The sequence below is a fragment of the Misgurnus anguillicaudatus genome, chromosome 23 (genome assembly GCF_027580225.2).
Source record: "Misgurnus anguillicaudatus chromosome 23, ASM2758022v2, whole genome shotgun sequence".
Taxonomy (NCBI): Eukaryota; Metazoa; Chordata; class Actinopteri; order Cypriniformes; family Cobitidae; genus Misgurnus; species Misgurnus anguillicaudatus.
In genome coordinates this window covers 20,718,983-20,745,274 of record NC_073359.2, presented here as the reverse complement: position 1 = coordinate 20,745,274, position 26,292 = coordinate 20,718,983, and the positions used below count along the sequence as shown (strand labels likewise).

At 36.7% G+C, this 26,292-nt stretch overlaps 1 protein-coding gene and 1 long non-coding RNA gene across 9 annotated transcripts in view; one reads left to right on the top strand and one right to left on the bottom strand.

The window, feature by feature from the left end:
- frem1b (Fras1 related extracellular matrix 1b) overlaps positions 1 to 26,292 on the top strand; it is a 136,768-nt gene that overhangs the window by 1,185 nt on the left and 109,291 nt on the right. For 3 of the 4 annotated variants that reach the window (XM_073862231.1, XM_073862233.1, XM_073862234.1), the window contains exons 2-3: positions 14,136 to 14,205; positions 17,788 to 18,148. The gene's annotated coding sequence lies outside the window, so the exon portion shown is untranslated. Of the gene's footprint in view, positions 1 to 14,083; positions 14,206 to 17,787; positions 18,149 to 26,292 lie in introns of those variants that run through there. The other variant, XM_073862232.1, reaches the window with a different exon arrangement.
- Positions 26,113 to 26,292, bottom strand: part of LOC129453999 (uncharacterized) — a 41,138-nt gene continuing 40,958 nt past the window's right edge. For all 5 annotated transcript variants that reach the window (XR_012366083.1, XR_012366082.1, XR_012366081.1 and 2 more), the window contains one exon: positions 26,113 to 26,207. This is a non-coding gene — a long non-coding RNA (uncharacterized lncRNA). The remainder of the gene's footprint in view (positions 26,208 to 26,292) is intronic.

Sequence of the window (26,292 nt, the reverse complement as noted above, 5' to 3'; positions counted from 1 at the left end):
ACAACAGCGTTGTGGTGGATTTAGCGTAACGTGTGAGTTTTGATGGCTCTGAATCTGATCTCTTACAAAAGTTCTTCACAAAAATTGAATTATCTCCGCTTTTGAAAATTTGAGAGGTGATAACTGATACGAGAACAAATGAAGGTAGGATGAAATGTTTTTTTTGTTGTTGTTGTTGTTGTTGTTGTTGGAAAGCGGATGGTCTGTTCTTTCATTTGATATTTAATGTTTATTTAAAGAAGATAGTTTTTCTGTTAGGCATTAAACTAAAACTGGGTCGGGCAACTTAAAAAAAAAAAACACTGACGGGGAAAGAGTTAAGCATGCTTCCAAGCATATTTCATCATCACTTCAACAGTTGCACGATATAAATGTTAATGTATATTTTAGACGAATGTCGATTTATAAAAATAAACACCACAGTCTTAAATTATATTTTCATTGTGTCTTTGCTGCGTCTGTGTTGGTTGTGAACTGCGCTCTGTTGCAGCCACACTTGATTCTGAGGAACTACTTTGTTTGGCGGAAGAGCAATATTTGTACTAATATAATTACAACTTATTTGTGTTTCATTTTGTGAAACCCTGCAATGCATATGAAGTAACCGTTTTATAAACGCAATAAACCCCCGCGAAGCAGTGGGGTTACAGTGCATTTTATAACAGCTAAGGGGGTAACAATGCCCCTTAGCTGTTATAAAATGCACTGGTAACCCACCGCTTCCTGGGGTTCACTGCTTTAAAGACTCAGCTTTTCACAGATTGGGTCACATATACTCTGGTTAAATGGTTTTAAATATAATTTAATTGAAAAAAAAAAACAATTTACCTAAACGCACACTGTACGTTATTTTGACTAAAACAGGCAGTTAGGGCAGAACAAACTGAGTAGCTCCTCCCCTTTTTTAAAGCGGGCAATAGCATTTACCTATATTGGCAAAAATGAGAGACTATATGGTTTTGTTTTATGAAGCACTTTACTTTTTAAATATCATCAAGGAACACATTCGTAGTCAGTGTTGGGGGTAACGCATTACAAGTAACTTGCATTACGTAATAATATTACTTTTCTGAAGTAATGAGTAAAGTAACGCATTACTTTTTAAATGTACACATTAATATTTGAGTTACTTTTTCAAAAAAAATGTAATTTGATTAAAAAATATGTACTGAATTAAACTAAACGTATGCACTCTCTGTGCCTGTGTGGAAACAGTTTGAGTCAGAAACTGAGATGGCAGGCCAGAGCTTAACATTTTTGTGATGAAATATGCAATTTCCGAATGCAGAACTTTTCAGTCATAAAAACACCTAGCCAAGAAAAAGTAACGCAAGCATTACTTTCCATGAAAAGTAACGAAGTAATGCAATTAGTTACTTTTTTTGGGGAGTAACTTAATATTGTAATGCATTACTTTTAAAAGTAACTTTCCCCAACACTGTTCGTAGTAAAATACTTCAATTATTAATAAATAAAACCATTGCTACCTTAATTACCCAATACTAATTACATTTCCAGCAAATATAATTTTAATAAAAATGCAAAATATTGAGAAAAATATGATGGGTATAAAAATATAAGAAATACTCCACAGTAGACCAAAACTGATGGTTTCCTTTAAACACATAGAAGAGCATAACAGTTTATCAAAAAGCAAATTTTCATCCAGTCAAAGTTAGCAACAATATAGCTGATGTCAGATATTCTCAATCGTATTTCTTCTGTTTGGGGGTGTGATCAGACAGATGCTGGGTAATTTGTGGTTAAATGAGCTGATTAAGGAGAGCTGTCAGTAGAAGTGAGTTGACTCTATTAACTGTACATTTATCCAAATATATAATCCAGTAAAATTACAGTTTACCTGCTAATATACAGTATAAACCCCAATGATGATGGTCACTATGTTGTGCTTTGAATGTACCTTTTTAGCATGAAATGCTGTCTGCTTATGAACTGCCAGGCTATTATTCAAAGCGACTTAGTGCATTAAAAATACATTTTATCAGTATGTGTGTTCCCTAGGATCGAACCCATGACCATAATGCTCTACCAACAGACCTACAGGAAGCTACAATGAGCACAGTTGAATCAAAATGTAAAATAAGCCTTATAACTCCTGTTCTCTGCATGGAGTTCAAAGATCAGAACCAATGTTAGCATTTGTGTCCACTTAGTCATTTCAACCTCCCTTTGTCGTTTAACCTAGATGTGGGCACGTAATATAGCCAAGGGACTCTACCATACTGGCCGTCTAAATTTCAAGCCTGAAATTAGCATAGGCCAACAGATACTCCTGGCAAGATTTCAATAGCTTTTCTGAGGCAATGCCTCAAAGCTAAAAAAATATTTTTTTGCAAAAAATCTGGACATGCAAATGTTTGGCCACAAAAATCCCATTATATGAGGTTCTCACTATAAGTATGTCTCAAAATGAAAAGGTTTGACAGAAATCTTACTATAGTCCTGTACTCCTATAATTCATTACTATATGCAATAACACACTAAAACAGTGAATACATATTGACATTCTGTCTCATTTGATATGTCAAAGTAATATTAATGTTAATTATTCAGTATGCATTAGAGATTAAGCATAACTGAGATTCATTACAGTTGTGGGCAGCTTTCCAAAATTGACTTTTATTAATGACAGTTGCAGTGAACTGTAGATTTTTTTTAAAGGGACATTTCACAAGACTTTTTAAAGATGTCAAATAAACCTTTGGTGTCCTCAGAGTACATATGTTAAGTTTAAGCTCAAAATAGCATATAAATAATTTATTATAGCATGTTAAAATTGCCACTTTGTAGGTTGGATCAAAAATTTGCCGTTTTGGGGGTGTGTCCTGTTAAATGCAAATGAGCTGATCTCTGCAGTAAATGGCAGTGCCGTGGTTGGATAATGCAGATTAAGGGGTGGTATTATCCCCTTCTGACATCATAAGGGGGAGCCAGATTTCAATAAGCTCTTTTTTGACATCCTTGCAGAGAATGGTTTACCAAAACTAAGTAACTGGGTTAAAAAATTTTTTACGTTTTCTAGGTTGATAGAAGCACTGGGGACCCAATTATAACACTTAAAAAAGACAGAGTTCCATGTTCTCTTTAAAGCTAAAAGTGTGTTAATGTAGGTTTTCTAAGATTTTAAGGATGTATATTCCACTAAATAAAACTTTTGGAAAATATACTCGCTTACTATCTTACTAGTTCATTTCATTTATTTATTCATTAACAATGCTTAGCGGTGTTTGTAACACCACAACTGACATACAGAAGCAATTTGTGTAAAAAAGTAAATAAATAAAACAAATGTAACCAATGCATTAATAATAATAATAATAAAATAATATATTTGACCCTGTCTGTGAAATTCAGACTCAATTCAGTTTTTATAGACTGGGTCACATATACTGAATGAATGTAGTTTATGATAATTTTACCCTTTGTTTAGATTTAACAGTATCACTGATAATATAGTCATATTTAAAATGTATATAATATAAAATAAAATAACATAAAAATAAATAATATAAACTAACATAAACATTTGAATATATATTATAAAATTATAAAGTCTGGGTTGGCGTGGTAAAGCAAAATGTTTTTAAAGGATGTCAATTTTCTAAAAAAAAAAATCCAGATAATTTATTCACCACCATGTCATTCAAAATGTTAATGTCTTTCTTTGTTCAGTCGAGAAGAAATTATGTTTTTGAGAAAAAAACATTCCAGGATTTTTCTCATTTTAATGGACTTTAATGGACCCCAACACTTAACAGTTTTAATGCAGTTTCAAAGGACTCTAAACGATCTCAAACGAGGCATAAGAGTCTTGACTAGCGAAACAATTGTCATTTTTGGCAAGAAAAATACAACTTCTCGTCTTCCTCTGGTCCTGTGACACCCCAGCGCGACCTCACGTAATACGTCATCACAAGAGGTCACGAATGACGTATCGAAACTAAGCCCCAGTGTTTGCAAGTGTGAAGAAAGAGGACCGTTCCAACGTTGTTGTATGTGGAAAGATACTAATAAATGTCTTTGTGTCAGTTTATTGTTTAAAATGGTCCGCAAATGTGCGTTTCATATATTGTAACACGTGACATTTCGACGTTATTACGCACTTACGCGAGGTCGTGAGGCCAGCGCAACCTGGCTCGTCACACAGCCGAAGGAAGAAGAGAAGTTGTGGATTAAAAGTGCATATTTTTTATTTTTCTTGCCAAAAATATTGTTTCGCTAGATAAGACCCTTATGCCTCGTTTGGGATCATTTAGAGTCCTTTAAACTTTAAAACTGCGTTGAAACTGTAATTTTAAACTGCATTAAACCTGTTAAGTGTTGGGGTCCATTAAAGTCCCTTAAAGTGGGAGGAGTCCTGGAATGTTTTCCTCAAAAAACATAATTTTTTTCTCGACTGAACAAAGAAAGACATCAACATTTTGGATGACATGGTGGTGAGTAAATTATCTAGATTTTTTTTAAGAAAATTGACTAATCCTTTAAGAACATCAAATAAAATTGTTTTGATTGCTTGAATAAAAATCTACTATTAAAAAAATGCCTGTTGTTAATATACCCACTAAATCAGAAATATCATTAGTTCAGTTTGGTTTAATGACTAACTAGTACATAACGATGAATTAATGTGAAGTGGGGTTATTACACCAAAACATGACCCATTAATCAATGAGAATTAGTGCTCATTGAGTCCTGCACATAACTGCCAGTATTCACCACATGCTTTTTGGATAGTTTCACCCCTTCATATGCAGGTCATGTCAACCAAACCAAGACAAAAACATCCCAGCTATTCAAAAAGAAAGATGCAGAGACCATATGGGTATAACACTTGGGGCAGTGATGAAAGTGAAGAACCTTAAGCCAGTTCAGTGGTGGTAAGAGCAGGTAGGGTCTCAGCGATATCCCCCTACCCCCAAACCCCTTTTCTTCCCCCATGGTGAATCCCCCTGAAGCCCTGAAACTCCCGAAGACAGCGCATGGGGAAACAAGGAAGGGGGAGGTAGTGCCTGCCAACAGCAGGTGTTGGTCCATCCTTCAGGGATCAGGCAGCAGGCTGGGTACTGATGTGTGGCGGAGAGCGGGGGCCTGACAATCTGCTGCCGAATTGCAGAGCGTCTGGATGGGCAGATAGACACCAAGATTCGTGTTCAATCCAAAAAGCAAATCGAATCAGTATAATCTTTCATTTTTAAATGACAAGTCTGTGGTGTTACCTTTGAAGTTTCATGTCAGGGGAAGGGGCTGATTTTTGGCGTCGGTCACTCTGTGCTGGCTTGAGTGCTATCAGGGTTCTGCAGTTCCACAACTGGCCACTGCAGCCCTTGCAGTATTTCTTGATCAAGTCTTTAGTTTTGGCATGTGAGGTGGATGAAGGGCCTTAGCTGTGGTAAATGTGTTCCTGTAGCTCTGTAGCTTTTTCAGGTTAAAAAAAAAGTCTGTGTGCTGCTGTGCATCCATGTGTGTGATAAGTAAACTCGTGTTGTCATCCCGTTTAGAGGCGCATATTACTAACACGCTCATTAAATAACAAAAACAATATTGTGCCATTGACTTTAGACCAGGTTTTAAAAAATGCGCCTTAACACACCACGTTTTCAGGCCAGAGGGCCCATAGGCGCAAAATTGGACACAAATGCATTTGCTATTTAAACAACGTGGCGCTAAACGTGAAAATTACAATTGCGCCGGGTTGAAACTATAGCAAAAGACACTTGCATCGCGCATTGCGCTGCATTGCAGCGGGTGTATGATAGGGCCCCCTTATGTTTGATCAGATAAAGATACAAGCCTCTATCTTACACCCGGCGCAACGCAGGGCAATGCGCGACGCAAGTGTCTTTTGCTAGTTTCCACCCTGCGCAATTATAATTTTAATGCGTAGCGCCGCGTTGTTTAAATAGCAAATGCGTTTGTGCCCCCTTTTGCGCCCATGGGCGTTCTGGTCTGAAAACGAGGTGTGTTAAGGCGCATTGTTGGCGCGTTGCTATTTTGAGGCAACTAAAATAGACTACGTCACTGACCAACAAAAACCTGGTCTAAAGTCTAAAGTCAATGACGCAATATGTTATTGTTATTTAAAGAGCGCATTAGTAATATGCGCCTAAACGGGACGACAACGCCGGTTTGCTTATCACATACATGAATGCGCAGCAGCACAAAAACGCCTTTAAATATGAAAGATTAAAGGATTGAATGTAAAAGATTATTATTGAGTCTCTTGGACATAAATGACGACTAATTATGAGACGTTAGAAGGCGTAAAGAGCAGCTTCACCTGTAGCCTGGTAAGTAAATTAATGCTTTGCTATAAACAAATGCATCTGTTTTTAAATGTTTCTTTTAAATGCTACCTCACGGATTTATTGTATATGATAACTCTGTACCTGTGGATATGGTGAGATGAGAAACATTTTTAAGTAATGCTTAAAAAACGGACGCTGTCCAAGTGCTGAAACGCGGAGAGCCGTTTGTAAATTCTTTATCTCCTGTTTGTTACAAATAAAGTGTTTTTAGAGTACAAACCTTTTCTTACATACTTGTAAATTATTTTTGATGATATTGGATAGCCATACATTTAAAGCAATTAAAAGCCTGATTTTTTACTTCCATGACTAAAAGAAAATGTGTTTTAAAGGTTTTAATGAAAAAATAACAATTTCAATACAAGACGTTGCGCTGTGCGCTTTAGACCATGCGCTTAGATCGTTAAAATAGGGCCCACAGATTTTAAGGAATGATCAATCGGAGATTGTTAATGGACGTTTCTGAGTTTTTTTCAGAATAGACTCGCAAAATGTAACGTCAATAGTAAAACTTCAGCCAAAACACTACCATATAGCACTAATTCAGCAGTCACAACTTTATTTTTAGCATTGTATGAACTTTGTACTTAATTTAATATGTAATTTAATGTTCAGGTGTACATCACAGCCCAGTCTCACGAAATTACATACCTATAGTCACATAATTTTTTTATTCTTTTTCGTGGTACTGTCACGAATTTCCGAGTTTTTTCGTTATTGTCCCACATTGGTTACTCAACTGTTTTGTCCATTTTTCTTACCATTGTCGCTTCGGTTTAGGGTTAGATTTACATAAAATTACTTCCTTACCCAAACCCAACTCTAAAGCTGCATTCAGATTATCAGCGACTAGCAGTAGCAGAGCGACGCAATCTTATTGATTTCCATGGAAGCTTGGCGACACAAGCGACAGTGACCATTGGCGAATAAATGGGGCATGTCCAGTCGCGCAACAAAGTTGAGAAATGTTGCAAATTATGAGCGACTTTTAGGAGCGACTACCAATGAGAACGAAGCAGTGAGGTTCACGTCACCCGTCTCTCGTCAGTAACTGGATTGGACGTTACTGATTTGTTTATGACAATATAGAAACGCCTCTTTTAAAAGAGGCTTACAATGTGAATGTACCTTAACCCTAACGCCAGGCGACAATGGTTTAAAAATAGGAAAAAGCAGTTGAGTAATCAGAAAAAATAGTATTTAAAGTGACATCCTAACACAAACACCAAATCTAACCTTAAACCGAAGCAACAATGGTTTGAAAATAGGAAAAAGCAGTTGAGTAACCAATACGTGACAATGACACGTAAACAGAAATTCATGATATGGTCATGAAAAAACGAAAGAATCAGAAATTTACGTGGCTATAGGTATGTAATTTTGTGAGACTGGGTACTACATCTTGACTGTAATGTCACAGATTGGCCTGTTTTCCAGCGTTTTTTGCATGCACGATGTTTACATACGAAGAGGTTTACATAATAAGGAAAAAATTGTTTCAGGCTCACGATATGCCATTACCATGTACAGCATTCTTATTATTACTCTTATGTCTAGATAAATACAGTTTTATATTAAACGGCACCTTTAAATTACAACCAATTGTGTTAAAGGTGACATAGAATGATTGAACGGAGTATTTTTCCTTGTTCTGTGATGTGACTATAGACAAAAAAATGTTTGTTTGGGTCTGTAATGCCTTAGAAGCTTCCTAAAAACCTCTCTCAGATAGCTCTATTAGGGTGGGGGATTTTAAACAAGTGGTTTTGCACCTATTTGGCTCCCCCTACTGGCTTAACTTGCAATCTCATTACTGATTGGCTGACTTTGCTGCCACTCAAAAAATGTAGCCAATATTTTTAAAATGGAGGGGCAGTTAGATGCCTGTGATGTCATAAGCATCAGTTTTCAGATTGGGCTTTTTCTGGCTGACATTTCTAAAAGAGGAATTTCTATGAGACTGAGATGTTTAGCATGTTTAGCACTTTTTGTATGTTTGTGAATGCGGGTAGACTACCATTATTCAACAAAGACAAGGTAAAAATGGTTTTTCATTCTCTGTCCCCTTTAAGGTTTTCCCTTTTTGACCCAACACTGGGTCAAAAAGGGAAGGTAAAATCTCCAAGGTTGTTGGAAATCTCTGTTATCGTATGAAGTATAAATGAACATTGGTAATTTCTTCAGCAGATCCTTTAAATTATTAATTTGTTCATAAATATTTATTAAATATACAGTAGCATGTCCTTATAGTACTAAGCTTATTCAAAAGACCAATTCAGAATCACTGGAGGGCCAGTTGCACTGATGCGCCTTTATTATCGTACTCTGAAATTTTGATCACACAGAGTGCGAAAAAATTTAAAATATTATTATTGATGCTTGTAAACTATTTAAAAAAAATACAGTAGCCTGATCACACAGGATTTCGTAATTATTTAATCTTAGCTTGATATTATACTACGGAGCCCCTAAGGGGAAATGGAGCAAAAATTAAATCAAGTTTAGTTTCACATGCGCATGCGAAATCGACGCGATAGTCTCATGTGCGCACGCAAATCGACGCGATAGTTTCACGTGAGCACATGAAAGTTTCGGTGGAGCACATGAAACTAAACTTTAGATTTTTTTACTCCAGTGACACCTTAGGGACTCGATATTATACAAAGGTATATTTGATAATAAAATAACTTTTGATTTAAAATAAAAAAAGTTATGCATCTTTAAGACGAGTTTGCTAATTCATATAAAGTGTGAATCGTATAAAAACTTACAATACTAGAAAAAAGCAATAATGTCTCCGCGACAACAACAGATTGTAAAAACGGACGCATGAGATAGTATGAATTCATACCCATTAGCCACCTCGTAAAGTAGTTACGCGTTGCGTATTTCAATGAGATTGTGTTGGTGTGAGAGTCCACCCAAACACTGCCAATAACGAAATGTATATCACGTACGCAAAATATAGTGTTAAGAAATATACGGAAAACCGTAGCAGATTTTTGGCTGAACACCTCCGATGCAGTTTGACGCAAGTGATAAGCAAGAAAACAAAGCACACTTTACCACACAAACCCTTTTTATTGTTATTTTCGTTGTGCGACATCTTTGGCTCTGCTGTTGAGTTATTATCATCAAACTTCCAAACCGACGGGATCCACACTTGAGTGTTATCTCTAATCATCAACTGAAAATACGCCATCCACACTTCACAGAGATTGGTATGGTGGGTTTGGCTTTCGAGTTGTTGTGGCTGTCATATTCAGCAGAACCATGTGTTGTATGTAAGATTGCCATATGATGAGGAACCTGTTCAGCTTTGATGGCTCGTGTCCCATGTGGGCAACCCAACCCCCCTTAGATATCCCACTTTGCACTCTCGTATTTTTCCAACCTCCCCGTTCTTTTTGTTTATTATTTTTCAGTGCAGACGCAACAAATTTGGACGCGTTCTCACAGCGACTGTGGCCAGGCTGGTTGTGAAGAGTGTCTGGCAGAAAACTCGCAGCGTGGACCTGGCTGAGAAACGCTGTGTTTGAAGAGCGAAATCTGTTCGCTGTCTCCGTAGCTCACAGCCAGACCTTCAGCAGTAGCCAGCATCTCTGGATGGGCCATTGTCATATTGTCCGGTCCTACCGTTCGTTTCTTCTGTCGACATTGTCCTATTTATAATTCCCTGCGCTAGGCCGAAAACAAAACTCGCATCTTTAACATCTGCTGTTCGTCCCCGAGTTGGATCTCATGTATATATAATAGATGTGTTAGCTTTCTAAACGCTCAGTATGTCAGGCAGCAGACGCCTCAGGTGAACTGTAAGGCAGGGAAATGAAATTATATCCGCTCCACACACATCTGTAGATTCATGCACTGAAGAGCACAAAGATTAAGCCACAGAAGTCCATAAGAGCGGTTTTGCACAACCCACCTTATTCCACTGTGCGACCCTGTGTCCCGACCCACAGTTTCAGAAATACTGTCCTGATTTTGACAATAATGTAAAATAAAAATAGTAAAATAAAGAAAACTACATCCATGTTGGCAAATCGTGGTATAGTCACAAAATATTCAATTTTTTCGTGCTTTTGAGCCTGAATTTAATTTAATAAGAAATAGTTTTCTGTGCACGTAGCACGACTTTCTTTTATAGTGTCATTTCATATTTTGTTTTCTCATAGATTTTTCCTATTTTTAAATAATTGTCGATTGGGGTTGGGGTTAGATTTGGGCTTTGGGTTAGGATGTAATTTTATGTATTCGTTTTTAAAAAAAATTTATTTCACTTGGGGTTGGGGTTACAGTCTGTAGAAAAGTCTTAAATGTAACAGAAAGTCGACAATGGTAAAAAAAATAGGAAAAAACTATGAGAAAACAATACATAAAATGACACGAACATGAATACTATATAGAAAATCGTGCTGAGTGACACGAAAAAGACATTTGTGCTCAATGGCACGAAAAAAAGCAGAAAATCGTGTCTATAAACACGAATAAATTAATCAAATATTTTATGACTATACTCTTTTCTATAGACTGTTTCAGCAGTAACAACATAAACAAGCGGCTTTCGTGGTCATCACGTAACTTCCGGTAAACTTTGCTAAGAATAAATACCAACAAAATCCGTTTAAAGTAGTTTATTTATATAACAAGCAAAATAAACAACACGTAGATTACTTAAAAAAGTTGATTATTTTTGATGAGGTATTTGTTTAAGAGTTCAGTTTCAGCAACTAGTTAGACCATTAAACAAACAGAAACCGGAAGTAAAGTTCGGACCAGACGCGTAATCGCATCACCGCACGTGCATCCGATGAAACCGTCTATATGCCACCAAAGTGTTTTTTCAATACATTTGTCTTACATTTGAGAAAACCGTTTATATTGGCTGGGTCAAGTATGGACATTTTCTAGGTTGATTTAAACCGGTTGGGTTTGTCCATATTTTACCCAACCATACCCAACATATTTTACTCGCAAGGCAAGTTGTGGTATAGTCACAAAATATTTGATAAATTTTCTGAATTAATTTTCTGCCTTCTTCGTGCCATTGAGCACGAATGTCTTTTTTGTGTCACTCAACACGATTTTCTTTTTCGTGTCATTTTATGGTTTTTTTCCATTGTTTTTTTGTATTTTTTACCATTGTCGGTTGGGGTTAGAACGACTTTTTGTTACATTTCAGACATCCAAACTCCAACTCTAAACCCAACCCCAAGCGAAAATAGTTTTAAAATCAGAAGAAAAACATGTAGAAACTAATACATAAAATTACATCCTAACCCAAACCCCAAATGTAACCCCAACCCCAAGCGACAATTATTTAAAAATAGGAAAAAACTGTGAGAAAACAAAATATAAAATGACACGAAAAAGTTGTGCTACGTGCACGAAAAACTATTTATAAAAATTTGTGCTGAGTGACACGAAAAATACATTTGTGCTCAATGGCACAAAAAATATCTGATATTTCGTGACCACAACTTGGGATGTAGTTTACTATATTTTACTTTTTTCATTTTACATTATTGTCTAAATCAGCACAACATTTCTGAAACTTTGGTGCCGCTCCACAGTTTCAGAAATGTAGTCCTGATTTAGACAATCATGTAAAATGAAAAAAGTACCCAGGGTCGCAGAGTGGGATAAGGTGGGTTGTGCAAAACCGTTTTGCTGTCGTGGTGGATGACACAAAAAACTGTTTAGCCAAACTAATGCTGCGTTCACACCAGCCGCGGTAGAGGCGTCAAGCGCGAGTGATTTCAATGTTAAAGTCGCCATGAAACGTAAGTAGCGATTGCCTTATTTTCCCCGTGGTGACGTATATCCGAATGAAACGGCTTCTGGAATGAAATAAGGCAGGGCTGGATTTTAATTTGTCCATCAAGATCATATTGGATCGTTTGTAGTTGGGTCGTGTTGCTAATTGCTGCGATCTCCCCCCCCACCTGCCATACCATAAAACCGGAAGTGAAGAGAGATCGTTTTGAGGAGTGGAGGAGATTTGCATTTTTGATTAAAGATTATAAGCACACACAAATTTTTTAAAAATAATGAAGCTCACAAAAAAGTCATTTGTTAATAATACCACAATATAAAAATATATATATATAGTTTTTCATTTCAATTTCATTGCGACTTTAAGTCAATGTGAAGACGTGTTGACGCGCGTCTGGAGGTCTTGCGGCGCGAATGAGGCGTTTAGCACGTTGCCGCGAGAAATGCGCAAGTTGAAACATCTGAACTTTGGCGTAAAAACGCCGTGTTAACCAATCAGGAGCTTGCTCTAGTAGTGACGTGATTACAGGAAGCAAGCAGAGTCGCAGAAGCCCCTCCCATGATGCAAATTTTCGTGTGAATGTCTCGATGACTAGAATTTCACATGCGGCTTTAACGCACGAATAAAGCGAGTACAGTCAAAATGTTCAAGCATCCAACTTCGCGTGGTAGACGCAAATTTGATGCCTCAAATGCATCTGGTGTGAGCCCAACTAACTAATGACAATGATTTTGATTTGATATATAAAATAATTTTTTTGGAATTTCAATTAAACTTACATTTCATTAATAAAATGACAAGGAAAATAGAAACTACTCATATAAAAGAGGTAAAATGTGTATTTTATTAAAAATATGTTGGTGGGTCCCGGGATAGATTATACATTTATAAGTGGGTCGCAAAATGAAAGTTTGGAAACTACTGGTCTTGATGAAGTTTATAGATACAGTATGCTGGTGAATGGTGAACCACATTGTTAAATTAAATATTTCTTTAAAGTAAATTAAAGTTTTCTTTATTTAAAGAAAAAAAACATTACACATATAAGGACATAAAAAAGTTTATTTTGGATTAAAGGGTCTGTTAAACAGATGTAGATTTTTGCGTTTTCTTTTGTATTTTTGGCAACAAGCCAACCAGACATTTGACATTTTTGTTGGGTAATAAAATTCATCACCTCTAGGCAACATTTCGCCAACATAAAATAGCGTAATGCAATCTGTGACATAAATGAATAGATTATTTGTTCAGATAAAATAATCTTCCTCCAATTTGCATGTTGAAAATTCTAATTGAACAAATTTTAATTACAAATGCCATAAAACCAACCTTCATGCATTTAAAAAAAATAGTTGTGAAGCATGTAGCTTTCTTGTTCAGTCTGAATAAACACTAAAGAATTGCATGGATACAAACTCCTGCATTCCCAATAAATTCCAGTAGAGGGAATCCAAATGCAGAGCAGAAAAATCTCATTTGTCTCTGTGTGTTCATAGGTCATGTGTTTAAATAATCATGTTTAGGCTATAATTCTTCTGAGAAAAACATTGTGAATCGAGAATGTTAAACATAAAATACAAAATGCAACTTTTTATATGCAAATTAAAAATAGGCATTGAAATTATCTATAAAAAAAGTCAATTAAAAAACAATTAAATTGTGTTAAATTTGATATAAACCTACTGTAGAGGTCAAAACTGCAAAAAAGTTATTCCTATTCACCAGCAATTGTGCATTGCTTGCCAAATTATTAGAGATATCCTTCTTAAATATTCATCTATCTACAAACAGCTTCAATCAAACATGAAAGCTTCTTTCCATACAGCAGCTCCGGGTTACTGATATATTTTTTGATGTACGGTCAAACTTTAATTGATGAAATGAATAAAATCATTTGCATAATTGAGTGGTTTTATTCTGTATTTCTTATGAGTTCAGCAAGGCCCAGAGCAGATTGCGTGTGTGCGTGTGGCCGGTCAGTCATTCAGCCTGTGTCTGCTGTCAGTTCACATCAGATTCACTCTCTCTGACAGGATGCTTTCAGAACGGAGCGTCTGGACAACGGCCCGAGCTGTCAGAGGAGATGGCAACTTTTGCTGGAAGGTAAACCGCATTGGGGGTCACTGAAAATGTATGCAAATTTGACATTTCCTTGCTCATTTGCATACATGGCCTTCACAAGAGACTACTTATTTATTTGTTTAAAGGCAAAATCATAATCATATTGCAAACGACATGTAACACTTGTACTACCTGTCTGTCTGTCTATATATCTGTCTAGCTGTCTGTCTATTCATCTGTCATTCTATCTGCGCTGTTTGTCTGTCTATCTCTCTCTCTATCTGTCTATACTGTATATCTGTCTGTCTATCTATCTCTATATATTTGTCTGTCTATCTTTCCTGTCTGTCTCTCTATCTCTATGCCTATCTATCTATTCATCTATCTTTCTATATGTCCTGTCTGTCTATCTCTATATCTGTTTGTCTGTCTCTCTATACTGTATATCTGTTTGTTTGTTTGTTTGTCTATCTATCTTTATATATATATATATATATATATATATATATATATATATATATATATATATATATATATCTGCCTGTCTGTCTATTAATCTTTCTTTAATTGTGCCCTGTCTCTCTATCTATTCTATCTATCTAGCTGTCTGTCAGTCTGTATATCTGCCTGTCTATATATATATGTCTGTCTATATCTGTCTGCCTAGCTGTCCAGCTGTCTGTCTATTCATCTGTCTTTCTATCTTTCATGTCTGTCTATACACTGTATATCTGTCTCTCTGTCTGTCTATCTTTCTGTCTGTCTTGTCTGTCTATCTCTCTATCTGTCTATACTGTATATCTATCTGTCTATCACTATATATTTGTCTGTTTATTCATCTATCTATCTGTCCTGTCTGTCTGTCTCTCTCTCTCTATCTGTCTATACTGTATATCTGTCTGTCTATCTCTATGCCTATCTATCTATTCATCTATCTTTCTTTATGTCCTGTCTGTCTATATCTCTATCTGTCTGTCTGTCTGTCTCTATACTGTATATCTGTTTGTTTGTCTATCTATCTTTATATATCTGTCTGTCTGCCTATTAATCTTTTTTAACTGTGCCCTGTCTATCTCTCTATCTATTATATCTGTCTAGCTGTCTGTCAGTCTGTATATCTGCCTCTCTCTATATATATGTCTGTCTATATCTGTCTGCCTAGCTGTCCAGCTGTCTGTCTATTCATCTGTCTTTCTATCTTTCATGTCTGTCTATACACTGTATATCTGTCTCTCTGTCTGTCTATCTTTCTGTCTGTCTTGTCTGTCTATCTCTCTATCTGTCTATACTGTATATCTATCTGTCTATCTATCTCTATATATTTGTCTGTTTATTAATCTATCTATCTATCTATCTATCTATCTATCTATCTATCTATCTATCTATCTATCTATCTATCTATCTATCTATCTATCTATCTATCTATCTATCTATCTATCTATCTATCTATCTATCTATCTATCTATCTATCTATCTATCTATCTATCTATCTATCTATCTATCTATCTATCTATCTATCTATCTATCTATCTATCTCTCCTGTCTGTCTCTCTCTCTCTCTCTCTCTCTCTCTCTCTCTCTCTCTCTGTCTATACTGTATATCTGTCTGTCTATCTCTATGCCTATCTATCTATTCATCTATCTTTCTATATGTCCTGTCTGTCTATATCTCTATCTGTCTGTCTGTCTCTATACTGTATATCTGTTTGTTTGTTTGTCTATCTATCTTTATATATCTGCCTGTCTGTCTATTAATCTTTTTTTAACTGTGCCCTGTCTATCTCTCTATCTATTATATCTGTCTAGCTGTCTGTCAGTCTGTATATCTGCCTCTCTCTATATATATGTCTGTCTATATCTGTCTGCCTAGCTGTCCAGCTGTCTGTCTATTCATATGTCTTTCTTTCTATTTGTCCTGTCTGTCTATACTGTATATATGTCTGTCTGTCTATCTATCTCTATATATTTGTCTGTCTATCTGTCTATTCATCTATCTGTCCTGTCTGTCTCTCTCTCTATCGGTCTATACTGTATATCTGTCTGTCTATCTCTATGTCTATCTATCTATTCATCTATCTTTCTATATGTCCTGTCTGTCTGTCTATACTATATATCTGTTTGTCTATCTATCTTTATACATCTGTCTGTCTGTCTGTCTATTATTCTTCAATTGGGCCCTGTCTGTCTCTCTATCTATTCTATATGTCTGTCAGTCTGTATATCTGTCTGTCTATCTATCCATCTGTCTATATATTTGTCTGCCTAGCTGTCCAGCTGTCTTTCTATCTGTCATGTCTGCCTACACTCTATCTATCTATCTATCTATATATCTATCTATCTATCTATCTATCTATCTATCTATCTATCTATCTATCTATCTATCTATCTATCTATCTGCCTATTCATCTATCTTTCCATTCTGTCTGTCCTGTCTGTCTATACTGTATATCTGTCTGTCTATCTATCTTTATATATCTGTCTGTCTGTCTATTAATCTATCTTTAATTGTGCCCCGTCTATCTATCTCTCTATCTATTCTATCTGTCTGTCAGTCTGTATATCTGACTGTCTATCTATCCGTGTGTGTGTGCGCGCGTGTGCGCGCCTGCGCGTGCGTGTGTGTGTGTTTGTCTGCCTATTCATCTATCTTTCCATTCTGTCTGCCTATCTCTCTATCTATCTGCCAGTCTGTCTATCTTTGTATATCTTTCTGCCTATTCATCTATCTTTCCATTCTGTCTGTCCTGTCTGTCTGTCTGTCTATCTCTCTGCCTGTCTGTCTGTCTTAATACATCTGTCTGTCTATTCATCTATCTCTCTATCTATTCTGTCTGTTAGTCTGTATATATGCCTGTCTATTTATCTATAGGTCTACATAGCTGTCTGTCTATATAAATGTCTGCCTATTTGTCAAACTGGCTGTCCAGCTGTCTTGTCTATTCATCTTTCTATCTGTCCTGTCTGTCTATCTCTCTATCTATCTATTCTACAGTGTCTGTCTATCTATCTGTCTGCCTATCTGTCCTGTCTATTCCTCTATCTATTCTATTTATCTGTCTGTTTATATACAGTATCTGTCTGTCTTTTTATTTTTCTCTCTTTCAATTGTGTCTGTCTACCTCTCTACCCCTGCACTGCATTGCCACTATGACATGAGATATGAAATTAACTGGCAATTTTTTAAACACAATTCAAAGATTAGCAAGATTTGTCTCTTTGTGGTGCTAATACATGACATACTGTATATCAAGTATAAAAACAATAGAAATGGAATTAAAAATTGTTAATTGTGCATATTATTTTTTTTATACATGTATAATAATGAAACAAAAACATTTCATTATGAGTGGAATCTATAGTCCTGCAGTTGCTATTGGTGACCTTGCATTTTTCAGATTGTGCAGTCTGTTGACATATTTAGTAGACCACGATCATGAAGACATTCAGCTTTAAACTGAATAAAGAACAGTCAGACTCTTTTACATGTCCGGACGCATTTCCATTCCAATATGTACACAAATATACAAGCCACCTGATACGTGAGGCATCAGGTGTCTGGACGTGATAGTGACTGGGTCACCCAGGCTTGGCAGGCCTACAAATCTGTGCTTGTTGTCTTGGCAGGTCCACCCATTCCTCCCCACCTGAAACCCCTCCTCGCTACTGTATGTATGCTGATCTGAATCCTCCATCGTCTCCAGCTCAAGATTACACACCTGTCTGGCACGCACAACCAGCCAGGATGGGACGTGGAGCCGCACGGATTGCAGCCAGCTCTGGCTTCCTCTGTCCCAGACCGGCCAGATGTCAGCTGGCTGTGAAAGACGAGGGGCTTCGCAGTGACCAGAGTCTAAACTGGGATGCGGCCAGAGCTCTGGACCCAAGCCACGCCATCCATGTCTGCGTGAACCACCGCGCCAAGTTTCTCCAGCCCTGGTGAGACCAAGTGGGATACAAAAAAGATGGGGAGGTGCAAAATACACAAGTAAGGAGATATCTCCATTTGATGTGAGGGTTGTATAAATAATAAGTATGCTATTGTGAAATTTGTGGATAATTGGTTAGACTTTCCTCCTTAAGTGTTAAAATGTTTGATCAATGTGAAATAACATATTTTCACTTTTTTAATGAAAAATCTATCCAAAAACTGCCTTTTGTCCATTTCTACATTTTTATATAATGAATAGAAATCAAATACAAATCTTTAAAGCAAGAAGAATTAAACAATTATTTCTATAATGTAAAATAAATCTCATAAATAAAAAAAATTGCGAATACAAAAGCAAAATTCACATTACATTGTTTACATTTATGCATTCGGCAGACACTTTCATGCCAAACCACACACAGTGCATTCGTTGTTTCCAAGTTTATCTTGTACCAATTCCACACTGCGGTAAACTAAATAACTAAAATCTCTGAAACACCGAAAAAAAAGCATGACAGCTCAGTCTCACGAAGTACTAAAACTAGGGCTGTCAAAAGATTAATCGCGATTAATCACATCCAAAATAAAAGTTTGTGTTTACATAACATATGCGTGGGTACTGTGTATAATTATTATTTATATATAAAAACGCTCCCAATCATGTAGATATTTAAGAAAAATTGGTTATATTTACATATAAAATATTTATATTTATATATAATATAATTTATATAAATGTAAATACAGTATTTAAATGCAAATATTTCTTAAATATATACATGAATGTGTGTGTTTTTATATATACATAATATTTACACACAGCACACACACATATGTTATGTAAACACAAACTTTTATTTTGGATGTGATTAATCGCGATTAATCTTTTGACAGCCTTAACTAAAACATTAATTTTATCTTACAATGTGGGTCTGCATAACATTGCTTTACAACTACCAGGCCTATATATTATACTGTAGTCTAAAGAACGTGTAAACAAAGTTTCTTTCTACAATTTATTTAAACAAGTTGAGAATAAACAAACGCTTCGGTCCTCTTTAGGCGGAAAGCGATGAGACATGGTGCTAGGAATGCTGGCCAAGTCTTCTCCAACCGTTTCGTCTAATCTAAAGTTACCGTACTGCTGGTTCAGCGAGCACTAGAGGAGACGCGCTGCTACCGTAGCCGCTGGTAAATCTGTGCATGGCTGTCACATCAAAAAACAACACAAAATATTTCATAGCTCATCGTTAACATGAAGCTGAGTGCAGGATGACCACGAACAGGACTGCCTCCAAAATGACCCATTTACATCTGATATAACCTCTTTGTGGGGGATAGCAATAAATATAGTCAAAAACATGTGCATAATGCACCTACATTGTAAAAAAAAAATGCAGCATAAAGTTAAAACAACTTCAATTCAACCTAATTTTTTATAGTCGCAATGAAATTGAAATCTTTCCCAAACGACTTAGCTGTGAGCTTCGTTATTTTAAAAAAATTTCTGTGCCCTTATAATCTTTAAACAAAAGTGCAAAACCCCTCCTCGAAAAGATCTCTCTTTACTTCTGGTCATGGGGTATGGCAGGTGGGCGAGGTCAGGAAAAAGATTGCAGCGATTAGCAAATAGCAACATGACCCAACTTCCAACGATCCAATCAATTCTCAATGTACGAATTCAAGTCCAGTCTTTCCTTTTATTTTTTAGATGCCGATAAACAGTGTCTAATACAACATGTGGTGCATTATTTTTTTACCCATCATGCCAAGTTTTGAGAATCCAACAGGTGATTTTAAAATACAACTGAAAAAATTTAACCCGGCCCCAGTATCGACCCCTGTGGCACCTCACTTGATATAAAGTCACAGTGCCAGCAGTCATCTGCTCGTGTCTTATTTCAACATCCTCTCACCTTCTCAAAACGCCTTCACCCGTAATTCATAGGCCTGCATGCACTATTCATGAGCTCCATAACCGAGAACAAGTAATTTCCCTGAACAGTTATTACATTTATCTACATATTTACATGTCACGGTCGTGATCTTGTGGTGTTGTTGTTATCTGTTGGGGTTAGAGTTCATTGTAATGAAAGAGGTGGATGAAGGGTGGCTGCTCCATCTGAACCCTCAGGCACTAAATGCACCGTCGACCCGCTTTTTCATTTCAAGTGGAAAAACAAACTAATTATGTGGAAATATGATAATGCATTGTGCTTGAGGAGTCGCCAGCGACTCTCATTAGGAGTCCATGCAACCCCACTCGCTTTCTTGAACTAATCTTATGTCTCTCTCTCAGCTAAGCGCTGTTTCTTCTAGGGAATGTTGCCCTTTCACGAGCCATGAACATTAGCGAGCACTCTGGGGCGTTTTGCATCAAAGTCGGCCACATTAGCATAATCGCTGGATTATTCCCTTTTTTCCTGCCAGCGAAGGTCAACATCTCACATGATTCTTTATTAGGAGATCACCCCTCCCAATTCTAACGTGGTACCAGCATTTGCTTGCGTCTAAAACCCTCACCTGACACCTCGGGAAAGGCTGTGGGGAGCCTCTCTATAACTTCTCTATCTGTCCATCCTCAAATGATGAAATCACATTACAGTTGACAGGTCCTCACTGCAGGAGCTTGTCAGTTATCTACTAGTGTCCTGTAGAGTAGCTCGCATTTTGGGCCGTAGGATCCCACATTGCCATATTGGATACCACCATTTATTAGATTTATAAATACAATAAAATTAAGTTAATAAGTGTTTTATTTAGTGTTTTAGTAATTTGTCGTAGACACACAGAGCGCAAAGAAAGATTTTTGTATCTCACGTGTTTCCTCAGATCAGGGTTTCTCAAATTGAGGTTCGCAAACCCCTGGTGGTTTGCAGGGAAATTGCAGGGGGTTCGTGATTTGTTGAAAAACATTAAATGATTATAATTAAATCATAAAACGTAAATAAATAATTAAAAAACTAATAAAACACTTACCAAAATATATATTTTATTTGTTTAATCTGCATGTCATGTGACCACACAACACTCCAATATATATAAAAAAAACTAAGATACGTTTTATGTACCAATAAAAGAAAATTACCAGATAAAGAACAGGTAATAATAACTATGTACTACTTATATATTCTTTAATTAAAAGGGATAAAAAAATAAATGTTTTTGACATGCAAATGTGCGATTTTATTTTTAAAATATATACTTAACATTGGCGATGCATCGATATAGAGCACATGTTACGTCAAGCCAAGGTACTCATGCAGCCATAAGAAAAATTACAGATGAGATCGTTTTAACTCTTTCCCCGCCAGCGGCAGCATTTTTTATGATTTTCACAAAAAGTTTAACGCCTTCCAGAAAATGTTTTTCTTTAAATATATAAACATACAATATATCATATGAAAGAACAGACCCTCTGCTTTACAAAAAAAACTTTCATCCTATCTTCATTTGTTCTCTTTTTAACATTTTATCAAATATGAGCTGGTTTCTTCAAAAATACTAAATTTTGCATTTAATTGTATTTTTGTGAAGGACCTTTGTTAGAGATCATATTTAGAGCGATCCTCAAAACATACACAGAGTTTGAACTGTTTGCCCTAATGCTGCGTTCAGACCAGCCGCGGTAGAGGAGATTTCAATGTTAAGTTAATGTGAAGACACGTTGATGCGCATCTGGAGGTCTCGCGGCGCGAATGAGGCGTTTAGCGCGGCAGATGCGATTTCGCCTCATTCTTGCGTGTAGTTCGAAAAAATTTAATTATGGCGGAAAAACGTGCCACGTTAACAAATTAGGAGCTTGCTCTAGTAGTGACATGATTACAGGAAGCTAGCGGAGTCGCAGAAGCCCCTCCTATGAGGTAAATTTCCGTGTGAATGTCTTGATGACTAGAATTCCACATGCGGCTTTCACACCCGAATGAAACGAGTAAACTCAAAATGTTCAAGCGGCAAATTAAACGCAAATTTGACGCCTCAAACGCGGCTGGTGTGAACCCACGGTAAGGGAATACTTCAGGGTTTATAAGCTGGGTAAGAGCGCCACCTGATGGATAATAGCGGAAATACGGATTGCCGGAAAAACACGTAATTGGCAGGAAAGCGTTTTCTCTTAATTGACGAGTTAACTCTCAATAAATTTTCTTAGACAGCAATGAGATTAAATGGAGAGCATGTAAGCTTTTGTTTAAAGGGGTAGTTCACCCAAAAATGAAATTTCTGTTATAATTTACTCACCCTCTGTGAGTTTCTTTCATCTATTGAATACATAAGAAAGTATATTTTGATGAATGATACCCATTGACTTCCATAGTATTTGTTGTTCCTACTGAGGACTGAGGATGGATACCCGATCCGAGCCCGACTGTACCCAACGGGCCGGGCCAGGTTTGGATAGATATTTAGAAATAATGTTCGGGTCGGGCTCGGCGCAATAAGGCATTGAACATTTGAAATTTAAAACGGCTTATTATAATATGTAGGTAGCCAATGAGCCTGTTTGAAACGATAGTTCATCTTAAAATAAAACGCGCACGTTCATCACCTTCTTATTCATCTAATGTTTAATAGCGGGTTGCGAAACAACTTCATAGGTGCATACTGCCACCTACTGTATCGGGTGCACAGCATGAGAGCGTATATACACTATACGGGGCTCCCGTTTCTCTGTGGATAGTGTTGTATTAGAGGTAAAAAATGATATAAATAATGTTTGGTTTCTCGCACAAACCGATCGTTTCGTGTCTCAGGTAGGGATGCACCGATAGGATTTTTTGGGCCGATATCGATTTAAACAGACAACTTCTGGCCGATACCGATATTAAACACTTGTATACAATACTATATATAAGAAGACATAAGACAGCATGACAACCTTCAAAGGTGGTTTTAGCTATTCAGCATTTATTTTATTAACAACATTAAAGGCGGAGTCCATGATGTTTGAAAGCCAATGTTGATATTTGAAATCACCTAAACAAACACGCCCCTACCCCAATAGAATCTGGACCTTCTGTTGATAGACCCGCCCCACACATACGCAACCCGGCATTTGATTTGATTGGCTATAAGTGTGTTTTGGTAGTCGGCCCGTCTCCTTTTTCAAACATCGTGGACTACATATAATGGATTTCTTTATGCAGTTAATTAATAAACATTTGGTATAGGCCTTTCTCATGCTATTGCCGATATGCCGATGGTTTCAAATTTTAAAAAAATCGGCCGATAAATATCGGCGGCCGATACATCGGTGCATCACTAGTCTCAGGACATCGATGTGTCGTCACGAGCTGCAGGGTTTAATTTTGTCTGTGCATGTATCGGATTTTGTTACCATCCACTTCCATTATACAACTGACAGACTGAAACGGTTGGAGTTAAAAATCTACATTTGTGTTCTACTGAAGAAACAAAGTCACCTACCTCTTGGATGGCCTTGGGGTAAGCTGATAAACATAAAAGTTTCATTTTAAGATGAACTATACCCATACATCTTTATGTTTGTGGAAATGTGTTTATGTTGCTGTGACAATGCGATTTTTAACTGTTTCGGGCTCGGACACAAATATCTTAATGCATGTCGGATTACGGTCGGGTTCGGATACTGTCCTGTCGGATGCAGGCCGGGCTCGGACAGAAAAATGCGGCCCGATCCGCACTCTAGTGTGGTTACTACCATTTATCAAAATACCTTCTTTTGTTTTCAACAGAATAAAGAAACTCATACAGGTTTACAACTAAATGAGGGTGAGTAAATAACAGTGATGGGAGTAACGCGTTACAGTAATTCCACTACTTTTATCAGTAAAGAGTATGTAACGAAGTTTTTTTTTAAATCAAGAAACGCAATTACAATTACTGAAAATTAAATGAGTTCGTTACTCGCGTTACTCTATATTGTAAAAACATAACACTTACAGACAAGACATCTGATTTAACGTCGCATGACCGTGGTGGGCGGTGCAATGAATCATTAAACTTCTTCATGGCTGACAGTGCATATAGAATGAACATGAAATATCTAAACGGGACAACATACCTTTGTTTAAAAATTGTGCGCAAGTCATAATCCATCCGGTCTCATGTTTGTAAATTATCTTTGTCAAGCAATCCCAGTATGACATTAACTTGCATTTGTAGTCCACAAAAGCAATAAATCTGAGAAATGTTAACATATATCTTAGATGTTTACATCGGCCTTTAAGAGAATGATCCGCGATTGTTGTTTCCAGAAAAATATTGTCACTGCGCTGTACAACTCTTAAAACATGTTAAAACTCCATAGTATGTGTGAGTGCGCATTTAGTTTCAGTTTGAGTTTCACTCGCTTTGTATCCAACAAAACAATCCACTCGCTCTGTGTCCGTCGGACAAAACAATCCACGTACTACGTTTTCTGATTAAATATCTTCCTTTAATCCTGAGTATCATTTAAATCCAACAGAAAACATATACAAACAATATTTGCCCAAAGAGCGCACTACCGCCGCAAGCTTCACAAGCGGTGTCCCAATTCCATGGCCGTGCCCTGCTAAGCATGCGACCTAAAAAGGTGAGCACTCGGTCTTTCAAGGTGGAAGCCTTAGAAGGTCGTAAAGAGAACTGAAATGAGACGGTCTAACCTTCGGAGGACCCATAATTTGCGTCAGCTGCTGGACGCGCACACCGCGCCTGTCAGCAGGACACATCAGAGACGTTTCTGGCTTATTAAAATAAATATGGAATCAGAAAAATGATAATTTTTTTTAGAAAATATGACATGTTGACACAATCGTCTCCAAATTCTTAAAGAGACAATACACAATTTTAACACACTATATATTTTTAATGTAAACATACAGAATATTTGTCTAAATGATCTAAATGATATACATAAATAAACTAGGTTTACATATTTAGATAATTTCTAACAAAAATATTCAACGGCTGAATCTACAGCAAAATAGGCTCCTACAGGATGTGATATATTAGAGTCTTACGTGTAAAATAACCCATCCATATCATTTTATTGTTTGACTGTTCAGTACTTTTCATATTTACATTTAAAAAGCAGACATAAAAGTAACTTAAAAGTTACTTTCCCAAGTAACTAATTACTTTTGATATACAGTAACTGGTAGAGTAACTCAATTACTTTTAAAAGAAGTAACTAGTAACTGTAACTAATCACTAATTTTCAGTAACTTGCCCAACACTGGTAAATAATGACTGAAATTTTATTTTTGGTTCACTATCCCTTTAAGTCTTCTGTGTCTCAGATGTTTCTCTTGAAATAAAGACCAGAAATCTCAAAAAATTTAGCTCAAATTTGCCAAGTCTGCCATCAAAAGTCAATATTACTGAAGATATCATATGACCTCAAAAGATTATTTTATTTCTACATTCATTTTACAGTCCCATACCATTAATGCATAGTTTACCATAACTACATAGTTTATTAACAGTTTCATTCTGTTCTATTGTAGGAGAAACAACTGAGACTAAAAATCACAAAACTAACTTTTAAACATTTGGCGAGTCGACGACTAATTGAGGAGTGAGGAGAAATGCAAAAAAGCATCCACGCTCACAGCTGGCAAAATCTGTGCATTCAAACGGTTGCCATTGGGCTTCAGGGTCAGATATCATGCCAGCATCACCAATCCTACTACTGTTGATTAGATGCACTAATAAGAAATATCACCTTATATGATCCTGTGATAGTGAGGTGTCAAACCAACATCCTAATCATCGCGATATCTAGTAATGCAGTTGGGTTTACCTGTTAATTAAACGAAGAAGCTCTTCTGGTAGTGTTAGGATGAATGTGAGACTTGGGCTTTTGTGCCAGGAAACTTTTTCAACTTCTCCAAGATTGCTGTGGTCGGATTTTAAACCTCATAACTTCCTTTTAAATACAAATGTCAATGCGCTGTTATAATGCGTGCAAGTGATATCATCATGTATCATATTTGCAAAGATTATAGCTCAGCTATACGTATAGTGTGTAAACTTTTTGCATACTAACCGAATGGGAATCAAGCTTCCCGAATCAAGATGAACTTGGTTCCAGACAAAAGTCAAGGGCCAAGAATGACAGACGCCCCAGGTCAAGGTGGGCATGCGGCCAGGACCGCTAACGGAAAGGGTAGCAGTCAGAAGACATCAAGTTAGAGCGGACGCTTCAAATGCGATTAAAACGAAAGCGTGCACAAGTTACT